The 25,020-nt window shown below is 38.8% G+C and overlaps 1 long non-coding RNA gene across 3 annotated transcripts in view; it reads right to left on the minus strand.

The window, feature by feature from the left end:
* Positions 1-25,020, minus strand: part of LOC125133553 (uncharacterized) — a 319,775-nt gene that overhangs the window by 86,900 nt on the left and 207,855 nt on the right. For all 3 annotated transcript variants that reach the window (XR_007136465.1, XR_007136464.1, XR_007136466.1), the window contains exon 3: positions 12,560-12,679. This is a non-coding gene — a long non-coding RNA (uncharacterized LOC125133553). The remainder of the gene's footprint in view (positions 1-12,559; positions 12,680-25,020) is intronic.

Consider the following 25,020-nt stretch of genomic DNA (forward strand, 5'->3'; position numbering starts at 1 on the left):
GTGGCCATGGGTGTGAGCTGAGGAATAGGTATCACTGTAAAAGTGGTAGATAACATGGAGATGGTGCTCCTTACAACTTACTTGTTCCTATGGCTCTGCTCATTTCCAATTTAATCAATATACTGCATTCACCTTACAATGGATCAATATTCGTTCAGCTTGACTTTATTATGACTTGGAAATTCTCCAGGTCAGGATGGGCAGTCCTGGTTGCATGGTCAATTGATGTCCATGATTTTCCTCTACCAGGTCCCAGGAGCAAGGCAAGAGTTAATTTGGTCTCTAGCTGATTACTGCAGATAGCAGTCCTTGCTCTAAAATCTTAGGAGTCCACTATGAAATTCATCTATTGGGGCTGATCATAAACTTCAAACACTTTTTCTCATCACAGATAACTACTATTAGTGCTACAGAATCATATGTGCCAGTCATACCACAGAGCTTTTTCTACTCTGGGCCTAGTAGTCTTTTTGTGTCCCCTGATGAATGGAATGAAGCAGTATTTCCAAGTATTAAATGTGTCATCCCAGAACCCAAAGAGGACTTAGAACTGTCATGCTTTTTTTCTTAAGGGTGCAAGATACAAGATGCATTTATCTCTCCTTTTCTTTGGGAGGAATATCCTGGCATCTCTCAGATGATAATACTCCTAAAAATATATATGTCAGAGCCCTGAATTTTCATTAGATTTATCTCCCGTCTTTTGCAAGGCACGGGTCTTACCAAGACCTCCAATGTACTTGCCATTTCCTTCTCATGCAATCCAAGTAAACATGATGTCATTGATATTGTGGACCAATAATGTTCTGAAGAATAAAGAATCTAGGTCCCTTTGGGCTATATTATACAGAGCACAGATGAGTTAACATAGTCTGAAACAAGAGCATAATATATTGCTATCCACTCACATGAACAAAAACTATATCTGATATCCTTCCTAAAAGGGATGGAACTATCCCATTTACTAGATCAATGGCTATATATTATGATCTGAGTCTGTGTTAATCTGGTCTGTAAAGATACACTATCAAGCACAGCAGTTGCAATCAGGATTACTAATTGATTGAGTTTGTAGAAGCCCACTGATAGTATGTCATCTCCAAAGATTGACATACTTTTAAAACTTTTCTGTAGAAGCCAGACTGGTGATTTGAATGGAGGATATGATGCCACCCATGAATCCACTAGGTTGCTCACAGATATGATAGTAATTTTGGATGGTTGGGAAAGGTGTGTGCCAGGCCAAAGGCCAAAGAACCAATATAGCAATTCTTTCAAATATCAAATGTATCCATTCCAATTTTACATTTGAGGATTAAACAAATGATTACATAGTAAGTCCATGGAATCACTGTGAAATGGAACTAGACCAGGCTTTTATTTATTAATTTACTCCCATATGCTCCTACTCTTACTAATGCCACAAAGATGCTTCAGGTCCTTGAATATCACTGTTAACTTAGACCCTGTGTATCACACCACTCAAGATGACTGGATAGTCCCATTTTTCCCAAGGCATGATTATGCAGATAGTCATGGGTATCTTGAGGAAGTACTGAAGGAATTATCATATGTACTTAAAATGGGGTTCAGATCTCTTTCTCCTAAAGACAAGACTTTTTCTTCAAGCAGTGGGATCTGGGGCTGAGAAGTGGCTCAGGTTCCAGATTCTGAACAAGGCATTTTGACTTTTTATTGGGATAAGTTCCCTTAACCTCCTGAATATCTATCTTTGACTCTTATTGCACACATTAAGCATACCCTTGTTGACTGCCTATGGATACACTGTGTCCTATCAACCATCTCCTTGGCTCTGTATGGGTCAGGTCTTCTTGGCTATTACTCAGACTGACTATTTATTATGAGCATTGTGACCACCTTGTTTAGTTTGGCATCCTCTTCATTGCTATCAGGATTCTCAATTCTATGACAGCCTCTTTTACCACCAGCACTAGCCTACATAGGACAGCCACAACTGAGCATCTCATGTATGCTGGTGCCCTTCTCATCAGTGCATTTTTAATCACTACAGTAAATGGAGTATCCTGTGGACCCTTAAGTGAAACACGTTTGGCCAATGGGTTTTCTGCTTTACAGAGTACATCCACAGTAGCAAACCCTCTTTTCTGGCCCTTTTGATCTCTTCTTTCACCATGTTCCATGGAAGTTTTGGTATTTTTAGTTCGTGTGGGCCATAATTATTTCCAAGTTTCTAAGGGCCATTCTAGCAGTATATTAGCACTGGCTCCTGGGTCCATGACAAGATACTAAATCCTGCATCAATGGAGAATGTCCCCATATACATAAATTCCCCCTTATCCAAATTTATATTTTGCTTTCATCACCCCCTCCACTTCCCCACCCACCCTCTAGATCCAGGACCTCAGGTACATGTACCATACATTCTCTCTTGGTCCTGTTGATACGAGTTGGCTGGATCCTCCAGCTCTTTGGGTGTATAGTTCCTTCCCTCTGCTAGTATACAGATCAGACACTTCTGCAGCCAGTTACATTATGACCTGACCTGAGTTACTGTTCTGGTGGCCAAGAGGGAAGGTGGAGATGTGAGGGGGAAGGGAAAAGAGGTGTAGGCATGTATATTGTCTTGCAATCTTACAAACAAAAAAGGAATAACTTTTAGCTGGAAGGACTAGAACACTTCTGTGGGGTCAGAGGACACTAGAAATTCAAGATTTATAAGGGCATCAACCCAAATACCCCATCTCAATCCTCAGAGCCTCACTCCTTTTCAGTTAACCTTGGTGAAGTAGTTTTGCCAAGTTAACAAATCAATCTTCTCTGCAATCTGCTATACTCAAAATCAGATTCTGGTTTTGGCCCTCAACTTTCTGCCCTCAGGCCCACTGGCTTTCTCACTTTGCCCTAAATTTGAGATTATTTGCTCTCAGTCCTTCACTGCCTTTCTCTAATGCCCTAACAGCATGCAGCCAAAGCCATCTAATTCCATTGTTTTTAGAATTGCTACTTTCCTAGAACCTATGATTTGCCTAAGATAGTATACCTGCAATACATTCTCTTTCAGTTTTTATCCCAGTTTACTGTTAATGAAAGATGTACCTTCTGCGCTGAGACAGCATTCCAGGAGTTATCAAATTCCACCTACTACCAGTAGCCGGGTTCTCATTGCCAGCTAGTCAAATAGTTCCAAAATCCCATTTTAAAGCTGCTAGAAGAACCCTGGTACCAATAGTTTTAGGTCAGGCTTCCCAGGAAACAGACTGTGAAGCACAGATTTGAATGCAGAGTTATAGAGAAGCTTCTTAAGAAGAAAAATACTTGTTAACGAGTAAGGGGAATAGCATTAGGCAGAGGGAAAAGTTAAACAGCAATGTAGTTCCAAAAGAGGATTCAGCTCATCCTATGGAGGAAGCTCTGAGTTGTAATGTTGTTCAGAGTTGATTCATTTTGAGTACTGGGCTTTATGCACCTCCACTTACCAGTCATGGAATATAGGCTGCTTCTGGAATGTGGTGCAACTTTGTGCAGGGTACCCTTCTTGGATATAAGGTAATTACCTCAGAAATTCTCAGCTATATATAGACAATAGCTAGCACTTCTGCAGCTGTGGAAATGTATGCCTTGATCCTAAAGGAAAAATAGATAGGATCTATCACAGCATGTATTTTTGCCAAACTGCAATTTGGTAAGGATCAAGTGTAGAGCATGACAGGAAGAGGGGTAAATGGTAAGGCCAGATATATAAGCAATTATCAGATCAGAAAGAATCTTTGTCTTTCAATGTCAACTGCCAAAGGGTAGCAATGCCCAATAGTGTTAGACATACAATATGAAGCTCAAGACAAAGATTTGATAGAGAATTATCTTAGTCTGAGACATAGAGTTGAAAGTCATTAGAGGAAGCCAATTCACCTGAGTTTGAATTCTAGCTCCACTCATATTACTTCAAGTCCTCTGAAGCTCAGCTTTCTCCTCTGTAAAGCCCTGACAGGGTTATTGGTAAGAATAACCCAAAATGGGTTGATTCACATAAAAGAGAACTCTTAGAAAATGTTAAACATTTACATGGCATGCTAAACCATCCAACTTTGTTCTCAAGTCAACCAAAGGATTAATTCTCAACTGACAGAACTTCTATCCCCATTTTTCCTTTAAAAATACTTAACGAAATAAATGTATATGTGTGGTGGGCGGGAGATTTTATTACGTTACTATTTGTCTTTCATAACTGGAAAAATTGCAGGCTGAACTGTTAAGCTCTTTGGCTGAAATACCACAGCAGGATGAGTCAGGATAAACAATTCAGATCCTTATACCCCTAGTGCTACTTTGCTCCATAAGCGCAGAACTCATAACTTGCTGGGAAAAGAAAAGGGAAAGGAATTGATGTATGGTGTTAATCCTATAACAAATGAAAGGCACTTCAGGGTCTTCTTTCTGAGATCATGGCTCAGAGGTTAGGCCTCAGGTGTTGAGAACAGCAGACATTATAAGGCTTATTGAAAAGAATACAACAGGGATGCATTATCAGGTGACAGAATGATGAGGTGAGAGACAGGACTGCTCCTCAGCTCAGAGGTCAGCCTCAGGTTTAAGAAGACAATGTGTCTGACTCTGTGGTAAGGGTGGAGAATTTTTAGTGACTTCTTTCTGGAGTGAAGAGATGACTGCTAAAGGGCTTCCAGTCTTAGCAGACTTCCTCTCTTGGATCTGATCAGTTCTTTGTTTCCTGCCTTTTTATGGCCCCTTTTGATGTAAATATCATTTCAAGAAAGGAAGCAGGGGAAGCAACCCTGGAAATCCCAGGTTTGCTAGTCATGTTGAAAGCAAAGCTACAAATACAATCTAGATGGAGAAGAGTGAACACTTACCTAGTGCTGTGGGGGGGAAGGGCTAGATACACTGAAAAGAGATAGATTAGCTGCAGGGGGAATAGGAGAAGGGGAGGAAGAAAGGTGTGACTGGCAGCAACTATCAAACCAAACGATTTATCTGTTTTCTGAGAAGAGAGGAGGCAAGGTGAAAGCAGAGCTTGCTAAATATAAACGTCAGCTGCAAGCTTGAACTGTAGGGTAGGGAAAATAGTCCTTGATAAAAAATAAAAAGAAAATGCTCACCAAACTCCCCTTTACTCCTATCAGATTTTTTTTTATTCTTCTAATTTCTCTATTTGCAGTAGAAGAGGAGAAATTGGTAGTTAATATAAATCAGGGCTTCCCCTTCTCCCCATTCCCAACTCAAAAGCCAATAGTTCAACATTTAGGAGCATACCACTGATAAGAATCATCTGAAAGGTGTGTTGAATAGTTATGTCTGTGGACCCAGCTAAAAAGATTCTGGTGAAGCATCACCAGCATCACCAAAAATATGTCTGGTGAAGCATTACCAAGCATTTTTAGCTTGGTGATGCTGATGTGTATGACCTAAAAATCAGACTATGAAAACCTTACTATTCTACACAGTCAGTGCCCATCCCAACTTTAACCCAACAGTCAGGGACATCTATAGTAAGTAAACATATGTTTGCTTGGCTAATCCAAATAAGAACCCAGGATAAGAACAGTACTATTAGTGTAGACATTTCTCCTTGTCCTTGAGGGGTGGGTATGGGGGAGGGGTCTTCTAACCCAGGAATCTACAGAGGATAGCTTTTTCCAGAACAAAGGATAATATGCCTCAAAGTTAATTCCCATTTTTTTCTAGAAGGCAGAGATTGCCAGCAACTTTTAAAGTATTTTTTTTTGAATCTTAAAAAAAATAAGAAAAATACTAAAACTTAATCTATATTCTGACACGGGTATAATATTAGGTCCTAGCCCACTTTCTTCACTTCCTGAAAACACTTGAAATCGCCACATTCTTTAACAAAAAAGGTAAATAATTGTTGTGCCAAAATAATGGGAAATGGAAAGATAAAATAAATAGGATTGCTTCAGCAGGGATTATTTATTTTTTTTTGTCTTTTGTTGTTGTTGTTGTTGTTGTTGTTGTTGTTGCTATTTCTTGGGCCGCTCCCGCGGCATATGGAGGTTCCCAGGCTAGGGGTCTAATCGGAGCTGTAGCCACCGGCCTATGCCAGAGCCACAGCAACGCGGGATCCGAGCCGGTCTGCAACCTACACCACAGCTCACAGCAACGCCGGATCGTTAACCCACTGAGCAAGGGCAGGGACCGAACCCGCAACCTCATGGTTCCTAGTCGGATTCGTTAACCACTGCGCCACGACGGGAACTCCGGGATTATTTGTTTTTACCATTATTTTTCTTTTTCTATTTGATTTAGTTTTCTGTTAAAATATTAATATCAGGCTAGATTTAATTTCTGCCTTTTTCATTTATAATCACTCAGGGAAGCTCTTTCTTCTCTGATTTGACGTTTAAACCAACATTGTATTAGCAGTTTGATAAGGAAACTTTTATTCAGAATTAGCCTTTAAATATCTCAGAGTTGTAACAGTTAGGCAATAACAAATAAAAATATAAGTATCTACTGGGGCACACTATTGAGGCTGCAATATCTGGCCGCTAAAGAGGTTCTCAGAGAATACCTATCCATCTTTGTTCATCCAAGCCCTTTGAGTTTGGGACAGGCATTGGAAGGCTCATGCTAAATCATTAATTTCATATTCAAAAATGCTTCTAAACTTTGGAAGTAAAGGAAACTTTCTCTTGAATTCAAATCTTTTCCAAATACTACACCATTTGTTTTCTCTCTTGTACAGCCAAACTTATTGAAAAAATTGTCCTTGCTTGATGTCTCTCCTTACTGCTATCTATTTAATCTTCAACTTAGTTCAGCCTTGTTTCCAGACCAGCACTGCTTTGAAACCCTTGCTAAGGGCAGCAGTATTACCAAATTCAATGGTTACATATCTGTACATGTCTAATTTGACCTCTCAGCAACATTTAATACAGTTTACTGTTTCCTTCTCTGTTTGATACCATACTCTCTTGTTTTCCTCCAAATTTTTGACTTTTCTTTACTAGATTCTTATTACTCGGCAATCCAAATTTTTGACTTTTCTTTACTAGATTCTTATTACTCGGCAATTTCCTCCTCTGCTTATTTGACTTCCTCTAACCATGAGAATTCTCTGGCCCTCTGTATGTCTCTATCTACATTCTCCCCAAGTGATTTCATTCAGTCTTATAATTAAAATACTATCTATAGGAGTTCCCTGTCTTGGCTCAGCATAAAGGAATCTGACTGGCATCCAAAAGGATGCAGGTTCGATCCTTGGCCTTGCTCAGTGGGTTAAGAATCTGGTGTTGCTGTGAGCTGTGGTGTAGGTCAGCAGCTACCACTCTGATTTGACCCTTAGCCTGGGAACCTCCTTATGCCTCAGGTGCAGCCCTAAAAAAAGACAAAAAAAAAATACTATCCACAGTGCAATTAATCCAACATTTACATCTCCAGTTCTAACCCCTCTCCTGTATTACAATCTAAGGAATTCACATGCCACTTAAACATAATATAGCTAAACAAAACTCTTGACCCCCTTAAATGTTATACTTCCACGTCTTCCCTCAGTATATTTCCATTTTTTCTAAACTTTAAGCTTATCCTCACATGGGGTTTTTCAATCTTCGTTTTCTCTGTCTAGAACCACCACCCCTGCCTCCTCATGTGTTCACATAATTGGTTCCTTTTCATCTTTTAGATCTCAGTTCAATTGTTACTTCCTCCATGAGAGCTCCTGGCCACCGTAGCTAAGGTGGAACTCAACATTCCAGATAAGCTCTGTCACTTCACCCTATTTTGCCTCTGTGTAGCACATATTATGACCTGAAACCTTGTTCATTTGTTTATCATTTACTTACTCCCCATGCCTGCTAGATTGTAAGCTCCAAGAAAGTAGTAACTGGTGTTTTGGTTAGTGCTTGGCAGACAACAGAGGCATAAAAATATTATCAATTTTAGGATTATATATAAATCATGTATTTGAGTCAAAACCATAGAATGTTGACAATGACTGAGTCCTTTAGAATGTCTTTTATTTTACTTGTAGTAGTGGTTAAGTACTTGGTTAAGTTCTACCTGGAACCCAGATGTCTGAAGATCTACAATAAGTTAGTGGGTGAGAAGCTTCTTGGTGTCTGTTTTATTGATTTGCATTAACATTTGCTATCTTTTTTTTTTTGTCTTTGTTGTTGTTGTTATTGTTGTTGTTGTTGTTGTTGCTATTTCTTGGGCCGCTCCCGCGGCATATGGAGGTTCCCAGGCTAGGGGTCTAATCGGAGCTGTAGCCGCCGGCCTACGCCAGAGCCACAGCAACGCAGGATCCGAGCCGCGTCTGCAACCTACACCACAGCTCACGGCAACGCCGGATCGTTAACCCACTGAGCAAGGGCAGGGACCGAACCCACAACCTCATGGTTCCTAGTCGGATTCGTTAACCACTGCGCCATGACGGGAACTCCAACATTTGCTATCTTTAAAAAAGGAAGTTGGTGAGAAAATCCAAAGAATTCAGCAGCATCTATGGAATGGGAGTAAAGATATGAAAAAGAGAATAATTTTTCTCAGTTCAATTCCAAGTTCTAGGGATCAAGTCTATACATAATGAAGTTGTCAGAAGAGGAAAACAGAGCCATTTAAAAGATAAATTTTGTAAACTAGTAAACTTGGTAGCCAGGTAGAAAAGTGAGACATCTTAGTATCTTTCTACACCTGTGTCTCTAGTGTAGCATGAAGAACAGGTGATGCTGACCTCTGTGGCTTCTCAGAGATTTGCAGCTTTGGGACACCTTGGAAACAGTCCCCTGGGAAGACAGTCAGAGTTCTCACTTCTTGGCTCTGCTTCACTAGGACTAGCATTTGTCTCAGGCCACCATGTTCATAGATTGCTGTAGCAAAACCAACAATATATCTTCGCTCATTCACACTGAAAGAAAAGACAGTGAAAGTTTCTTGCTAGAATCCTAAGAAAAATTCTCATTATATCACATTAACTTTGACTAATCATGGCCCCATCCTCAATCACCATGGTGAGAGGGGAGGTGCTCCAATAATGAGTTGAATCCTGAGTTCTTTGCTTTTAGAGGTAAAGGCTGGGCTCCCCCTAAAACTAGAAACAGCAAGATAGCTGTGGCCCAGAAAATTGAAGTGATTTCTTTTCATTCACTCATCAGTGCTTTCTAAGCACCCACCATGTTCTTGGTGCTCCTCTAAGTGCTGATGATACCATGGTGAGCAAAGCACACAAAACCCCTTCAACTGTAACAAAATATCTAAGATGTCAAAGCCACTTAATTACTTTGTGGCACTATCTTGGGCAACCTACTCATTTTCTGGAAATGGGGGATGTGCCCAGGGTAACTATTCTCTATACCACAGTAGAGAGGAATCATTCAGAAGGGCTGCCAGTTCTCCTCATTTTAAGTTTTGCATGGTATGACTCTCCAGCTACCAAAAGCTACAATCATCCAGAACAACTATCACCTTTCCTCTGAACTCAGAGGTTGCCAGCAGCTGAAACTGTTCATTTCACCCAATAACCAAGCATATGCATGGCAGAAGTAAGCTGTGAAGGCAGGCAGAAGCACTGATGATGGGGTCATGGCTTCCTCTAGACACTGGAGAACTTCATGTGCCCTGTGCCCTCCTTCAGGGAGTGTTCACTGCATTTTAATATAATATTACTCTCTACAGTTATTTTATTTATAGGCTAGTGGAAAAGTGAGGCATTAGAAAAAAGAATGCTGATGGAATTTGAGTAAGGGAAAGAGAGCTAATAAACATTTCTTTTCTAGGGCAATATGAAAACACCCACATTAAGGATAAGTAGCTTATTCGAGAAAACACAAAGTCAAAACAAAATACGAATTAATAATTTTTAGTAAATCAGGAACTAACATTCTACTTTCACCCCCATCCCATGCCCTTTAATTATGGTGACAATTCAATGGTTTCTTTCATGTCCAGAAGTCTGCCCTTCAAATACCACTCGATATTTTCATTTTATCTTCCTTTCTTATTCTCATTCTCTCCTTTCTTATTCTCTCTTTCCCTCTCATCTTCTCTTCCCCATCCATTTTCATTTCTCAAATTCTTTTGCTCCCCTCTTTTACCTTCTTTTTGCTTTAGGGTGTATCCTAGCAACAGCTATTTTAATTAAAAAAAAAAGATGGGAAGGGCCATCGGTGTTGCCAAGGTTACCAGTATTTCCTGCTGTCACTTGAGAAAGTTAACTTGTGCATTTATCATAATGAAATCAGATGCTTCAGCATCTTTCTTTCTTTCTTTCTTCCTTTCTTTCTTTCTTTCTTTCTTTCTTTCTTTCTTATAAATCTTATTGGAGTATAGTTAACTTACAAAGTTGTGTTAGTTTCAGGTGTACAACAAAGTAAATCTATTTTACACATGCATATATCTATTCCTTTTCAGATTCTTTTCCCATATAGGTTATTACATAGTATTGAGTAAATTACCCTGTGCTATACAGTAGGCCTTTGTTATCTATCTATTTTATATATAGTAGTGTGCATCTGTCAATCCCAACCCCTTAATCTATCCCTTCAACCCCACATTTTCCCTTTGGTAACCATAAATTTGGTTTCAAAATCTTTGAGTCTGTTTCTGTTTTATAAGTTCTTTTCTATCATGTTTTATTAGATTCCACATATTAGTGATCTCATATGATATTTACCTTTTTCTGTCTGACTTCTTTGACTTAGTATGATAACTTCTAGGTCCATCTCTGTTGCCACAAATGGTATTATTTCATTCTTTTTGAGTAATATTCCATTGTATATATGTACCAATCTTCTTTATCCAGTCCTCTATTCATGGACACTTAGGTTGCTTCCATGTCTTGGCTATTGTAAACAGGGCTGTGATGAATGTTAGGGTGTATATATCTTTTCAACTCACGATTGTCTCTGGATAGATGCCCAGGAATGGGATTGCTGGATCATATCAATATTGTTCTCCACAGTGATTACAACCACTTACATTCCCACCAACAGCATAGGAGAGTTCCTTTTTCTCCTTACCCTCACCAGCATTTATTATTGATAAACATTTTGACGATGGCCATTCTGGCTGGTGTGAGGTGATACTTCGTTATAGTTTTGATTTGAATTTCTCTAATAACTAGTGGAGACTAAACAATATGCTACTAAACAAGCAATGATTCACTGAAGAAATCAAAGAGGAAATAAAAAATACCTACAGACAAATGATACCAAAGACATAATGATCCAAAACCTATAGGACACAGCAAAAGCAGTTCTCAGAGGGAAGTTTATAGCAATACAATCTCACTTCAGGAAACAAGAAAAATCCCAAATAAATAACATGACCTTACAAATAAGGAACTAGAGAAAGAAAAACAAATGAAACCCAGAGTTAGTAGAAGGAAGGAAATCATAAAAGCTCAGAGCAGAAATAAATCAGATAAGTATGAAGAAAACAAAAGATCAATAAAACAAAAGCTGGTTCTTTGAGGATAAACAAAACTGATAAACCTTTAGCCAGACTCATCAAGAAAAAAAGGGAGAGGGCTCAAATCAACAAAATTAGAAATTAAAAAGGAGAAATTACAACTGACCACACATAAATACAAAGGGTCATAAGAGACTACTACGAGCAACTACATGCCAATAAAATGGACAACCTAGAAGAAATGGACAAATTCTTAGAAAGGTACAACCTTCCAAAGCTGAACCAGAAGAAATAGAAAATATGAATAGACCAATCACAGGTTCTGAAATTGAAACCAAGATTTTAAAACTTCCAAAAAACAAAAGTCCAGGACCAAATGGCTTCATAGGTAAATTCCATCAAACATTTAGAGAAGAGGTAACACCTATCCTTCTGAAACTCTTTGCAGAGGAAGGAATACTCCCAAGCTCATTCTATGAGGCCACCATCACCCCAATACCAAAACCAGACCAAAAAAACAACAAAAAAGAAAATTAAAAACCAGTATCATTGATGAATATAGACATAAAAATCTTCAACAAAATATTAGTAACATTATTTATATTATAAATATAATATTTGTATTATATTAGCTCTCACAAAAGCTTTTTACTTCCTTATTTCATTTCCACAATGGTTCTGTAAGGATTTACCTCTCCATTTTATAGATGGGGAACTAAAAATCAGGGATTTTAATGACTAAAGTGGCAGAAGACTTTATAATGGTTTTTAATTCCTAACTCCCTGCACAGCATCTTCCTTCCACCAGATGGTGATGAAATAGTGCCCATGCATGTTTTTAACATCTACTTTCTTCCTAACAGCTGCCCCAGAAACATTTTCTGAATAAATCATTTGCACATTAATCTTCCTTTGGGGTCAACTCCGATTTCCCTTTCACCCATCCCTTCCTTCAATCCATTCTCCATGGCTGGAGTGATATTTTTAAAATCTTACTTAGATCACATCACTCCCTACTTAAAACCATCAATGGATCCCCACTATGCTCAGGTAATGCCCAAGTTCTCTACCATCATGTAGGTCTTTCATGCTTCAGCTGGTATCTTCAGCCTCAACTCTGACTACTTCTTTCCTAATATAATGCAGCAATAGCATACTATATGTAATTCCCAATACAGACCAGGATGTATCTTACCTCTTTGGTTTGGTTCAATTCATGCTGCTCCCAAAATGTGGCATGCTCTCTTCTCCAAATGTCGCTAATCAATGCCTCTGGTTCAAGCAAGTGTCATCTCTCCAGGAAGGCTGAGAGTTCCTGGAAGATAGGGATTATTCGTTCATTAATTTTATACCTTCGATTTTAGCCTGATACAGAATAGAAAGCTCATTGAATGAATGGCCTTTCTTTTTCTTTCTTTCTTTTCTTTTTTTCCCTTTTTCTTTTTCTTTTCTTTTTTATCTTTTTAGGGCTGTACCTGCGGCATATGGAGAGTCCCAGGCTAGGGGTCCACAGTCAGAGCTACAGCTGCTGGCCTAAATGACAGCCACAGCAATGCCAGATCTGAGCCATGTCTGCTAACTACACCACAGTTCACGGTAGTGCCAGATCCTTAACGCGCTGAGTAAGGCCAGGGCTCAAACTTGTGTCCTCATGGATGCTTTAGATTCATTTCCACTGAGCCACGATGGGAATTCCTGAATGGCCCTTTAAGGAGTGAAAATAGCTACTACTATGCTAAAGCAACCTTGACAAACCCTCAATTAATATTGGAGATATCTTTGAAAAGTGAACAAATAATGTTGGTAATGGCCATTTATTTGTGCCAACACTGTACCAGAGAGTTACTACTTAATGTATGTTATTATTTATCTTCACAACAAATATAAGGCATTATTATTCTTTTTTTTAAATATGAGAAAAATTAAGATGAGAAATGTCGCTTAGGACAGAGTGCATAAGTTACAGATTTGGAATTTGAGTCCTCCTATGCCAATCTTCATTCCAAAGACTGTGCTCTCTCCTTTACAGAAAAGCATCTGTGTCATAAGTAAAGTAGAATAACACCTGTAACCTCAAATGGGCAAAGCCCTCAACCATTTTCATTCCCAGCCTGATGGTCAACATGAAAAAGAGGAACACTGGTTTTATATATTGGTTCATATATATTGGTTTCATCTACCCATGTTTATATTAAATTCATATGGCTTCAGCATCATAATCAATACTTTACATCTGCATCTATTTCCAGTCACTTTAGAAGGCATTTTGTTTGGAGGCATTTCATCTGAAGAGATGGTAGAACTAGAGACAGATATTTACCGAGAATAAATAAATCCTTATTTTATTCTCTATACAATAAAATATGCACAGAACATTTCTTCCCTGCAAGAGATACTTTGACAGCTTGTATTCCTGTGAATATGCTTCACCAGTTCTCTCTAGGGCTCAGCAAGGCCCTGATCACATGCTGAGCACACACACAGAGCCAGATTCAGACAATTAAAGTCATGATTTGTTTTTGCTACCCTCAAAACTTGATAACTAAATGGTAGCAGTAGTTAATGTAGCATTTTATAAGCAACAGTGAATTACCCATGGGTAGTGACTAACTATAAATTAGTATGGTTATACGCAACACAAAAAATGTCCACAATTGGGAGATCACGTCACAAGCATGAAAAAGAGAAAGTCTGAGTCAGGTTACACAAAATTACAGAATAGGCAGCACAGGAAATCAGATCTGTCTCCTTTTGACTTTTGCTGGCTCTAGAGCTTGCTTTTTACAGTTTCTTTCACCACTGTATGACATGACCACCCCCATAAGAATATGGCTCTTCTCTGTACTCTGCCATCACAATTAAGGGACCTACTTTTCCCGGTTCTTCCTAAGGCTTTACTGATTTTAGTAGTGAAAGTTTCTGCATCCCAGACTTCCAGTTATGATAACCATGGTAGGTAGAATAGTGGCTCCCAAAAGATGTCTGTATCCTAATCCCTGAAACCTATGAATGTTACCTTACATGGCAAGAGAGGCTTCACAGATATAAGGATCTTGAGAGAGAAAGATTACTTTGGATTTTCCAGATGGGCTCTATCTAATCACATGGGTCCTTAAAATCAAAGAATTTTTTCTGGCTATGATCAGAGGGACAAGAGACTATAGAAGAATGGTCACAGAAAAGCAGCATTGCTGATTTTGAACTCAGAGCAAGGGGTTCTCTAGCCACTGGAAAAAGTAATGAAATGAATTCTCTTTATATCTTCAGAAAGAAACACAGCCCGGCTAACAATGTGATTTAAGTCCAGTAACACCCATGTTGGAATTCTGATCTACAGAACTGTAAATCTAACAAATGTGTTGTTTTAAGCTATACATTTGTGGTAATTTGTTATGACAGCAATAAAAAATAATAGAGAAACCAAATCATCTTGGTTTGCCCAGGAATATCCTTGTTTTAAAACTAAAATTCCTGCATCCTGGAAACCCCTTCAATTTTGAAAAACCAGGACAACTGGTCACTCTATCCCCATTTTTCCATTGCTACCCTGGTACATTTCAGCTGAAATTACCTGGATTTCCAAAAGACACTCTAAAGCAGTGATTCTCAAATACTAGCATGAATCAGGATCACCTCGGGGACTGGGGTACTACCCCTTGAGTTTCTGATTCAGTAGGTCAAATATGGAGCCTGAGTATCTGCATTTTTAACATGTTCTCAGGATATATTGATGTGTTGATCTGAGGAACATACCTTTAAACCACTGTCCTAAGACACAAACACCTCTGGGACAACTATGAATAGAATTTCATCTATTCACCTACATGCCAGGTATAGATAAAAATGAGGTGGGTTTGTGGGCAGGTACCAATTATTAGATATCATCAAACACACAACTCTGAAACCTCCTCCTTGATCTGCTAGAGCACCACTGAAAACACTTCCACAGTGATGTAGTACAAGGTGTTCTGATCTCATTTTGTCTTTTATAAACATTTGGACCTAAGCAAATTACCTACTACTTTGGATCTCAGAATTGGAGCTAACTAAAGAGATGGGGAGATCAACCAAGATGGAGGGATCTCCAGGTCACCAGGAAAAGCACAATGCCTGGCATATGACATAGGCCCAATAAATGATAGCCATACAAGAAGCCAGGCCTTTCCAAAATATCACTCTTACATGTCTCATATAACCTGATAAGAATGTGAAAGGTGAAAGTGAGTGTTTGCTGTTCAACTTTGGTGTGAGGTTTTGAAGTCTCGGTTATACCATTCAAATTCAGCAATATTCCCAGCACATTCCAATAATACAGGTTTCCTGGACTCTCCTGTTTTTTCATTCATTTAAAAACACATCTATGGGAGAAGGATCAAGATGGCAGAGGAGTAAGATGTCATGCTCAACTTCTCCCACAAACACAGAAGAAAAAACAACAAACAACACATCTACATGTAGAATAATTCCCACAGAACATCTACTGAATGCTGGCAGAAGAACGTCAACCTCCAAAAAGGGCAAGAAACCCTCCACATAACTGGGTAGAACAAAAGAAAGAAAAAAAAGAGAGAGAGAGATGAAAGGAATCAAGATGGGACTAGCACTCTGAGAGGGAGCTGTGAAAGAGAAAAGGAACTCACACCCTGGGAAGCCACCTAACCAATGGGGAGATCAGCCAAGATGGAGGGACCTCAAGGTCACCAAGAAAAGTACAGCAGCTGGACTGAGGAGGGCAAAGCAGAGTGAGAGCCGTAGAGATCATCTGCACCACTGCTCTGGACACCACAACCTGGGATGCTGGGGCGGGGGCTGGGCACTGAGAATCAGGCTCCAGAGGTCAGTTCTAGGGTTGACAGTATGGAGACAGCCTGGGGGGCTAGAGAGCAGTGAGCCACAGGCTGGGGAGCAGAACACCACAGCTGAGGGAACCAGGAGGAGGTCTGGGCCCACAGGAGGAGCAAGGTCCCATTCTTGGAGAGGGCAAGATGAGAAGGGGTGGACTGCCATAGGAATCTATTTCCCTGCCAACATGCAGGCTCTCAGAGGGCGGGGTGCCTCTGGCACAGGCTATGGGTGATGAGAGGCCACTTGCTTGTGCTAAGGGAGGGGCATCTCTTGTGTGGTCTAAGGGAAGAGGGGGGTTAAGCATGATGCAGCACCTCTTGCATGATCTAGAGGTGGCAGGAACAAAACAGCAGTCATCTCAGAAACCAGAGGCGGGTGTGGCTCACCACCACTAGGGATCTATGAACAGGCTCCACCTGTGGCCCCAGTCACCTCAGAGGTCAGCAAGAAAAGAGGGCACTACAATTGAGCATCACCCATTGATGCTTTCACTCCCCTGGGAACAAACACACCCTGCTGCTGCCAATGCCAAATGCTTTGGGCAGCACCCACACATACCTGATCACTGTCACTTCCCAGGACCCTGCAACTAGGAGTAGCCTGTGCAGCAACTCCTACATGGGCTAAATGGGATGGGGTACTTCTTTAATGGTCTACAGAAGGTGGGTGAACCACCACAGTTATCTCTGACTCCAGAGGTAGGTGTGGCCCACCAAAACTGTCTGAGAACAGGTACCACTTGTGGCCCCAATCACCTCAGAGGGGACCACAGAGGAGGGGATTGTGACCAAACACCATCTGTTGATGATCTCATTTCCCTGGGAATTCACACACCCTGCCACTGCCACTGCCATATGCTCTGGGCACTGCCTAAATCTGCCTGAGGCTCATGACCACTTCCCAGGGTCCTCTAACTAGGAGTAACTTGCACCACCTTCCTGCAGGTCCTTACTACTGTTAAGAGCCCAGCAACAGGGCACAGATTACTATCCCTGCACATTAATTCCTTCTCCCTGGAAACACACTCATCACCATATCAAGGGGATATACTGCTCACACTGAAGAAAGAGAGAGCAAATATCCAAACTCCCATGCCAAAAATAAATAGTAACCCACCACAAAATACATAGGGCACTCTTGCAGAGAAATAGCCCTCCATGACTACAATAGTTTGTTTCCTTAAACTCAGAGAAAAAGAAAAATATAAGCAAAATGAAGAACCTCAGGAATCCATTAGCAGTTAAAAGAACAGGGGAATTCATCTGAAGCAGCAAACAATCCAACAGACCTCTGCAGTCTGATAGATGCTGAGTTCAAAAAGGAGATAGCGAAAATACTTCAGGAATTAAGGAATTAATTAATATGAAGGAATTAAGAGAAGATATAAACAGTATTTCAGAGTACCTTAGAAAGAACTAGAAAATATAAGGAGGAACCAAGAAAAATTAGAAAATTCATTTGCAGAGATATGAACTGAGTTAAAGACACTGAAGAGCACAATGAATAATGCAGAGGAAAAAATAAGTGACTTGGAAGATAGAAAAATAGAAATTACCCAATCAGGACAGCAGACAGAAAACCAAATGAAGAAACACGAAAGCAATACAAGAGATCTATGGGATAATATAAAGTGGGCCAATCTACACATAATAGGAATTCCAGAATGAGAAGAAAAAGAAAAGGAGATTGAAAATACATTTGAACACACCCTCACACCATGCACAAAAATAAACTCAAAATGGCTGAAAGACTTAAATATACGACAGGACACCATCAAACTCCTAGAAGAAAACATAGGCAAACCACTCTCTGACATCAACATCATGAATATTTTCTCAGGTCAGTCTCCCAAAGCAATAGAAATTAGAGCAAAAATAAACCCATGGGACCTCATCAAACTGAAAAGCTTTTGCACAGTAAAGGAAACCCAAAAGAAAACAAAAAGACAACTTACAGAATGGGAGAAAATAGTTTCAAATGATGCAACCGACAACGGCTTAATCTCTAGAATATATCAACAACTTATACAACCCAGTAGCAAAAAAGCCAATCAATCAATGGAAAAATGGGCAAAAGACCTGAATAGACTATTCTCCAAAGAAGACATACAGATGGCCAACAAACACATGAAAAAATGCTCAACATCGCTGGTTATAAGAGAAATGCAAATCAAAACGACCATGAGATATCACCTCACACCAGTCAGAATGGCCATCATTAATAAATCCACAAATAACAAGTGCTGGAGGGGGTGTGGAGAAAAGGGAACCCTCCTCCACTGTTGGTGGGAATGTAAAGTGGTACAGCCACTACGGAGAACAGTTTGGAGATACCTTAGAAATCTATACAGAGAACTTCCATATGACCCCGCAATCCCAATCTATCCGGACAAAACTCTACTTAACTCTACTTAAAAGAGACACGTGCACCCGCATGTTCATTGCAGCACTATTCACAATAGCCAAGACATGGAAACAACCCAAATGTCCATCAACAGATGATTGGATTCGGAAGAGGTGGTATATATACACAATGGAATACTACTCGGCCATAAAAAGAATGACATAATGCCATTTGCAGCAACATGGATGGAGCTAGAGAATCTCATCCTGAGTGAAATGAGCCAGAAAGACAAAGACAAATACCATATGATATCACTTATAACTGGAATCTAATATCCAGCACAAATGAACATCTCCTTAGAAAAGAAAATCATGGACTTGGAGAAAAGAGTTGTGGCTGCCTGATGGGAGGGGGAGGGAGTGGAAGGGATCAGGAGCTTGGGCTTATCAGACACAACTTAGAATAGATATACAAGGAGATCCTGCTGAATAGCATTGAGAACTTTGTCTAGATACTCATGTTGCAACAGAAGAAAGGCTGGGGGAAAAAATGTAATTGTAATGTATGCATGTAAGGATAACCTGACCCCCTTGCTGTACAGTGGGAAAATAAAAAAATTTAAAAAAAAGAAAATACATTTGAGGAAATTAGTCTGAAAACTTTCCAAGTATAAAGGAAACATATCAAGATACAGGAAGCATAGAGGGCCCCAAACAAGGTGAATAAAACAGGTTTGCATCAAGACATATTATAGTAAAAATGGCAAAAGTTAAAAATAAAGAGAGGATTTTAAAGGCAGCAAGAGAAAAAGCATTATTTATAAGGGAACCCTCCCCATAAAGCTATCAGCTGATTTCTCTACAGAAACTCTACAGGCAAGAAGAGAGTGGCAAGATATATTCAAAGTTCTAAATGGGAAAAATTTGCAACCTAGAGTACTCTATCCAGCAGAATATCATTTAAAATAGAAGGAGAAATAAAGAAATTTATCCAACAAACAAAAACTAAAAGAGGGAGTTTCCGTCATGGCACAGTGGTTAACAAATCTGACTAGGAACCATGAGGTTGCAGGTTCAATCCCTGGCCTTGCTCAGTGGGTTAAGGATCCGGCATTGCTTCGATTCAACCCCTAGCCTGGGTTCTCCATATGCCATGGGAGCAGCCCAAGAAATGGCAAAAAGACAAAACAAACAAAGAAACAAACAAAAAACAAACAAACAAACAAAAACTAAAAGAGTATAGCAATACTAAACCCATTCTAAAAGAAACACTGAAAGGTCTTTTCTAAATAAAAAAGAAATAAGAAGAAATCACAATTGGAAAGCAATTACTTAAATAAGCCAGAATACAGATCAAGAAGGAAAATTTAAAAAAAAAAAAAGACTATTGTAAAAATGACTATAAACAAAAGGAACAGCAAAAGATCAAACATGAAGATGTTAAAAAAGGACTTCAAAATCATAGAATGTGGGGAGGGAAAGAAGAAAATCTAAACTCTTCTTTTTCAGAATGTTTTTGAGCCAATATGTCTATCAGGCTAAAGCAAGCAGATATAGGAAGGAGTTAACATACTTAAAAAACAGCACAACCACAAATCAAAACCAAACATTACTTTCACAAAAACTAAAAAGAAAAGGACAGAAGCATAAAATAAAAGGAAATCATCCAATCAAGGAAAGAAAGGAACAAAGGAGAAACATTGAATCAGTTGGATAAGAAGGTTTAAAGTGGCGATGAATCTATATTTATCAATAATTACCTTAAATGTCAATGGACTGAATGCTCCAATCAAAAGACATAAAGTGGCAGATTGGATAAAAATGCAAGCACCTACAATATGCTATCTACAAGAGACTCACCTTAGGGCAAAGTACATGTGTAAATTGAAAGTGAGGGGATAGGAAAAGATATTTCATGACAATGGACAAGATAGGAAAGCAGGAGTCATAATACTCCTACCAGACAAAATAGACTTTAAAATGAAAGCCATAAAGAAAGACAAAGAAGCATGCTATTTAATGATAAAAGGAATAAAAGGATCCTTTTAAGAAGAGGATATTACAATCATCAATATATATGCCCCAAATATAAGAGCATCCAGATACATACTGCAAATACTAATAGACATAAAAGGAGAAATTGATGGGAATACAATAATAGTAGGGGACTTTAACACCCACTCACATCTTTGCATGGATCCTCCAGACAGCTATCAAAAGGCAACAGACATCCTAATTGACCCAGTAGAAAAGTAAGAGTTCATTGACATTTTCAGTATATTATATCCCAAAAAATCGGAATATACATTCTTCTCAAGTGCAGATGGAACATTCTCAAGGTTGACCACATACTGGGGCACAAAACTAACCTAAATAAATTTAAGAGTAGAGAAATTATTTCAAGTATCTTCTCTGACCACAACAGCATGAAACTAGATATCAACCACAGGAAAATAAATGAGAAAAAAATGACTATATGGAGACTAAACAACATGCTACTAAAAAACCAATGAGTCAATGAGGAAAACAAGAAAAAAATTAAAAAATACTTTGAGACAAATGATAACAAAGACACAATCATTCAAAAGTCTATGGGATGCCACTAAGCCATGCTTAGAGGGAAGTTCATAGTGATATAGGCTTTCCTCAAAAATATTAGAAAAGGAATATAAAAATTACCTTTTAAAATCTCATCCAAAAAATTAAATACCTAGGAATAAACCTGACCAAGGAGGCAAAAGACTTATAATGCTGAGAGCTATAAAACATTAATCAAGGAAGTTAAAGAGGATTCAAAGATATGGAAAGATATTCCATGCTCATGGGTTGAAAGAATTAACATCCTAAAAATGGCCATACTACACAAAGTAATCTATAGATTCAATGCAATCCCTATCAAACTACTCATGACATTTTCCACAGAACTAGAACAAAAAATCCAAAGATTTATATGGAACCACAACAGACCAAGAATTGACAAAGCAATCCTGAGGAACAAAAACCAAGTGGGAGGCATAACTCTCCCAAACTTCAGGCAATATTACAAAGCCACAGTCATCAAGACAGTGTGGTACTGGTACTGAAACAGACATACAGACCAATGGAACAAAATAGAGAACTCAGAAGTAAACTCAGACACCTATGGTCAATTCATCTTCAGCAAAGGAGACAAGAATATAAAATGGGAAAAAGACAGTCTTTTCAGCAAGTATTGCTGGGAAAACTGGACAGCCGCATGTAAATCAATGAAACTGGAACACACCCTCATACCATGCACAAAAATAAAATCAAAATGGCTTAAACACTTAAATGTAAGATAAGACACCATAAAACTAGAAGAGAACACAGGCAAAACATTCTCTGACACCAAGCATACAAGAATTTTCTTAGCTTAGTCTCCCAAGGCAACAGACAAAAAAGACAAAAAATTATTTAAAATAGAAGGAGAAATAAAGAAATTTATCCAACAAAAATAAACTAATGGGACCTAATCAGACTGACAAGCTTTTGCACAGCAAAGGAAACCATAGCTAAAACAAAAAGACAACCTATGGAATGGGAGAAAATAGTTTCAAATGATGCAACTGACAAGGGCTTAATCTCTAAAATATACAACTTATACAACTCAACAGCAAAAAAGCCAACAATATGGGCAAATGACCTGAATAAACATTTCTCCAAAGTAGATATACAGATGGCTAACAAGCACATGGAAAAATGTTCAACATCACTGATTAGAGAAATGCAAAGCAAAACTACTATGATATGCCACCTCACACCTGGGAGAATGGCCTTCATTAACAAGTCAACAAATAACAAATGTTGGAGAGGGTATGGAGAAAAGGGAACCCTCCTACACTGTTGGTGAGAATGTAAATTGGTACAATCACTATGGAAAACAGTATGGAGGTACCTCTGAAAACTAACTATAGAACTACCATATGACCTAGCAATCCCACTCTTGGGCATATATCTAGACAAAATTTTTCTTGAAAAGGATATATGTACCTGTATGTTCACTGTAGCACTATTCACAATAGTCAAGACATGGAAACAACCTAAATATCCACTGACAGATATATGTACTAAAAATATGTGGTATATATATGCAATGGAATACTACTCAGTCATAAAAAAGAACAAAATAATGCCATTTTCAGCAACATGGATAGAAATAGAGACTCTCATTCCGAGTGAAGTAAGTCAGAGAAAGAAAAATACCATATGATATCATTTGCATCTGAAATCTAATACATGGCACAAATGAAACTTTCCACAGAAAAGAAACTCATGGACTTGGAGAACAGACTTGTGGTTGCCAAGGGAGAGAGGGAGGGTGTGGGATGGACTGGGACTCTGGGGTTAATAGATGCAAACTATTACATTTGGAGGAGATAAACAATGAGATCCAGCTATACAATACAAGGGACTATTATCTAGTCACTTGTGATGGAACATGATGGAAGGTAGTGTGAGAAAAAGAAAAAAAAATCTATGTATGAATGGGTTACTTTACAGTACAAATTGACGGAACACTGTAAATCAACTATAATGGAAAAAATAAAAATCATAAAAGTTAAAAAACAGGCAATAATTTGAATAGACATTTCTCAAATAAGGCATATGAATGACCAATGAGCACATGAAAAGATGTCCCAAATCATTAGTCATTGGAAAAATGCAATTGAAAAACACGAGGAGTTCCCGTCGTGGCGCAGTGATTAACGAAACTAACTAGGAACCATGAGGTTGCAGGTTCCATCCCTGCCCTTGCTCAGTGGGTTAAGGATCCGGTGTTGCTGTGAGCTGTGGCATAGGTTGCACACACTGCTCGAATCCCGCGTTGCTGTGGCTCTGGCATAGGCCGGGTGGCTACAGCTCCAATTAGACCCCTAGCCTGGGAACCTCCATATGCTGCGGGAATGGCCCTAGAAAAGGCAAAAAGACCAAAAAAAAAAAAAAAAAGAAAGAAAGAAAAACACAATGAGACACTACTTCAAATCCTCCAGGATGATTTTTAGTTAAAATAAGAAAATGGAGGGGTCCCCATGTGGCTCAGTGTTACTGAACCCTACTAGTATCCATGAGGACACAGATTCCATCATTAGCTTCGCTCAGTGGGTTAATGATCCCTCACTGCCATGAGCTGTGGTGTAGGTCACAGACCTCTCAGATCCTGTGTTATTATGGCTGCAGTGTAGGCAGGCAGCTGCAGCTCTGGTGTGGCCTTAAAAAAAAAAAGAGAGAGAGAGAGAGAGAGAGAGAAAGAAAGAAAAAGAAAAAGAAGAATTAAATAAAAAAAATATATCAAGCAAACCCCAAGTTCTGGTGAGGACTGGAGAAACTGGAATCCTTGTGGACTGCTGGTGGGAATGTAAAATAGGGCAGCCCTGTTGAAAATAGTTTGGTGTTTTCTCAAAAGACCCAAAAGAATTGAAAACACGGACTCAAAGGGACACTTTTACACACATGTTCATAGCAGCATTATTCACAGTAGCCAAAAGGTGGAAACAAACCCAGTGTCCATCAAAAGCTGAACAGATACACTAAATATAGTCCATAGATACAATGGAATACTATTCAGCCACAAAATAGAATGAAATTCTGACACAGGCTATAACGTTGGAAACATGCCAAGTGAAATAAGCCAGACACAGAAGGACAAATAATGAGTGATTCCACTTATGTGAAATAAATAGCACAGGCAAATTCATAGAAACAAAAAGTAGATTCAAGAAGATACCAATTTACCAAGTTATTAAGTGCTCCAATATAACTTATGATTTAGGGAAGTGAAACAGAAAAAGAGTGAAGTAAATCTATTGTAATAAAAAAAATAAAATAAAAATAAATGAAACCTCAAAAAAAGAGAGAGAAAAGAAGATGGGGAGAGGAAAAAAGAGAAAATCAGTGATATTAGACAGTATGATAGGATGAAAATGGCAAGGGATTGTTTTATCATAAAAAGGTAGTCAGGGGTGTCCTATGAGGAGATAATATATGAGTTGAGATCTGAATAATTGGTGGAAGCTAGAATAATCTAAGAAAGAATGAGTTTAATACGTAAAAGAAGTTGCCGAAGGAATTATAATGTGAATGAATCATAAAGACCAATGGGGAGAGGCATGAGATGAAAGAATTGATTGTATGTTGTTGTAGATCTTAGGCTGGTGTGAATTAGCATGTGGCAGCAGAAAGCCTTATAATTGGGAAAAAACTTTAAGGTGAATTTTCCATACATAATTAATTTCTTATGTCTGTTATTCAGATGGCTAATCTGGTTTTAACTTGTAGTAAACATCTGCTATTATTGTCAGTCTAATATCTCTCTCTTTTAAAAATTGAAATATAGTTGATTTATAATATGCTAATAGTTTCAGGTTCTATAGCATTGTGATTCAGTATTTTTACAGATTATACTCTGTTAAAGGTTATTAGAAGATAATGGCCATAATTTCCTGTGCTATAC

The sequence above is a fragment of the Phacochoerus africanus genome, chromosome 1, assembly GCF_016906955.1.
Source record: "Phacochoerus africanus isolate WHEZ1 chromosome 1, ROS_Pafr_v1, whole genome shotgun sequence".
Classification (NCBI taxonomy): domain Eukaryota; kingdom Metazoa; phylum Chordata; class Mammalia; order Artiodactyla; family Suidae; genus Phacochoerus; species Phacochoerus africanus.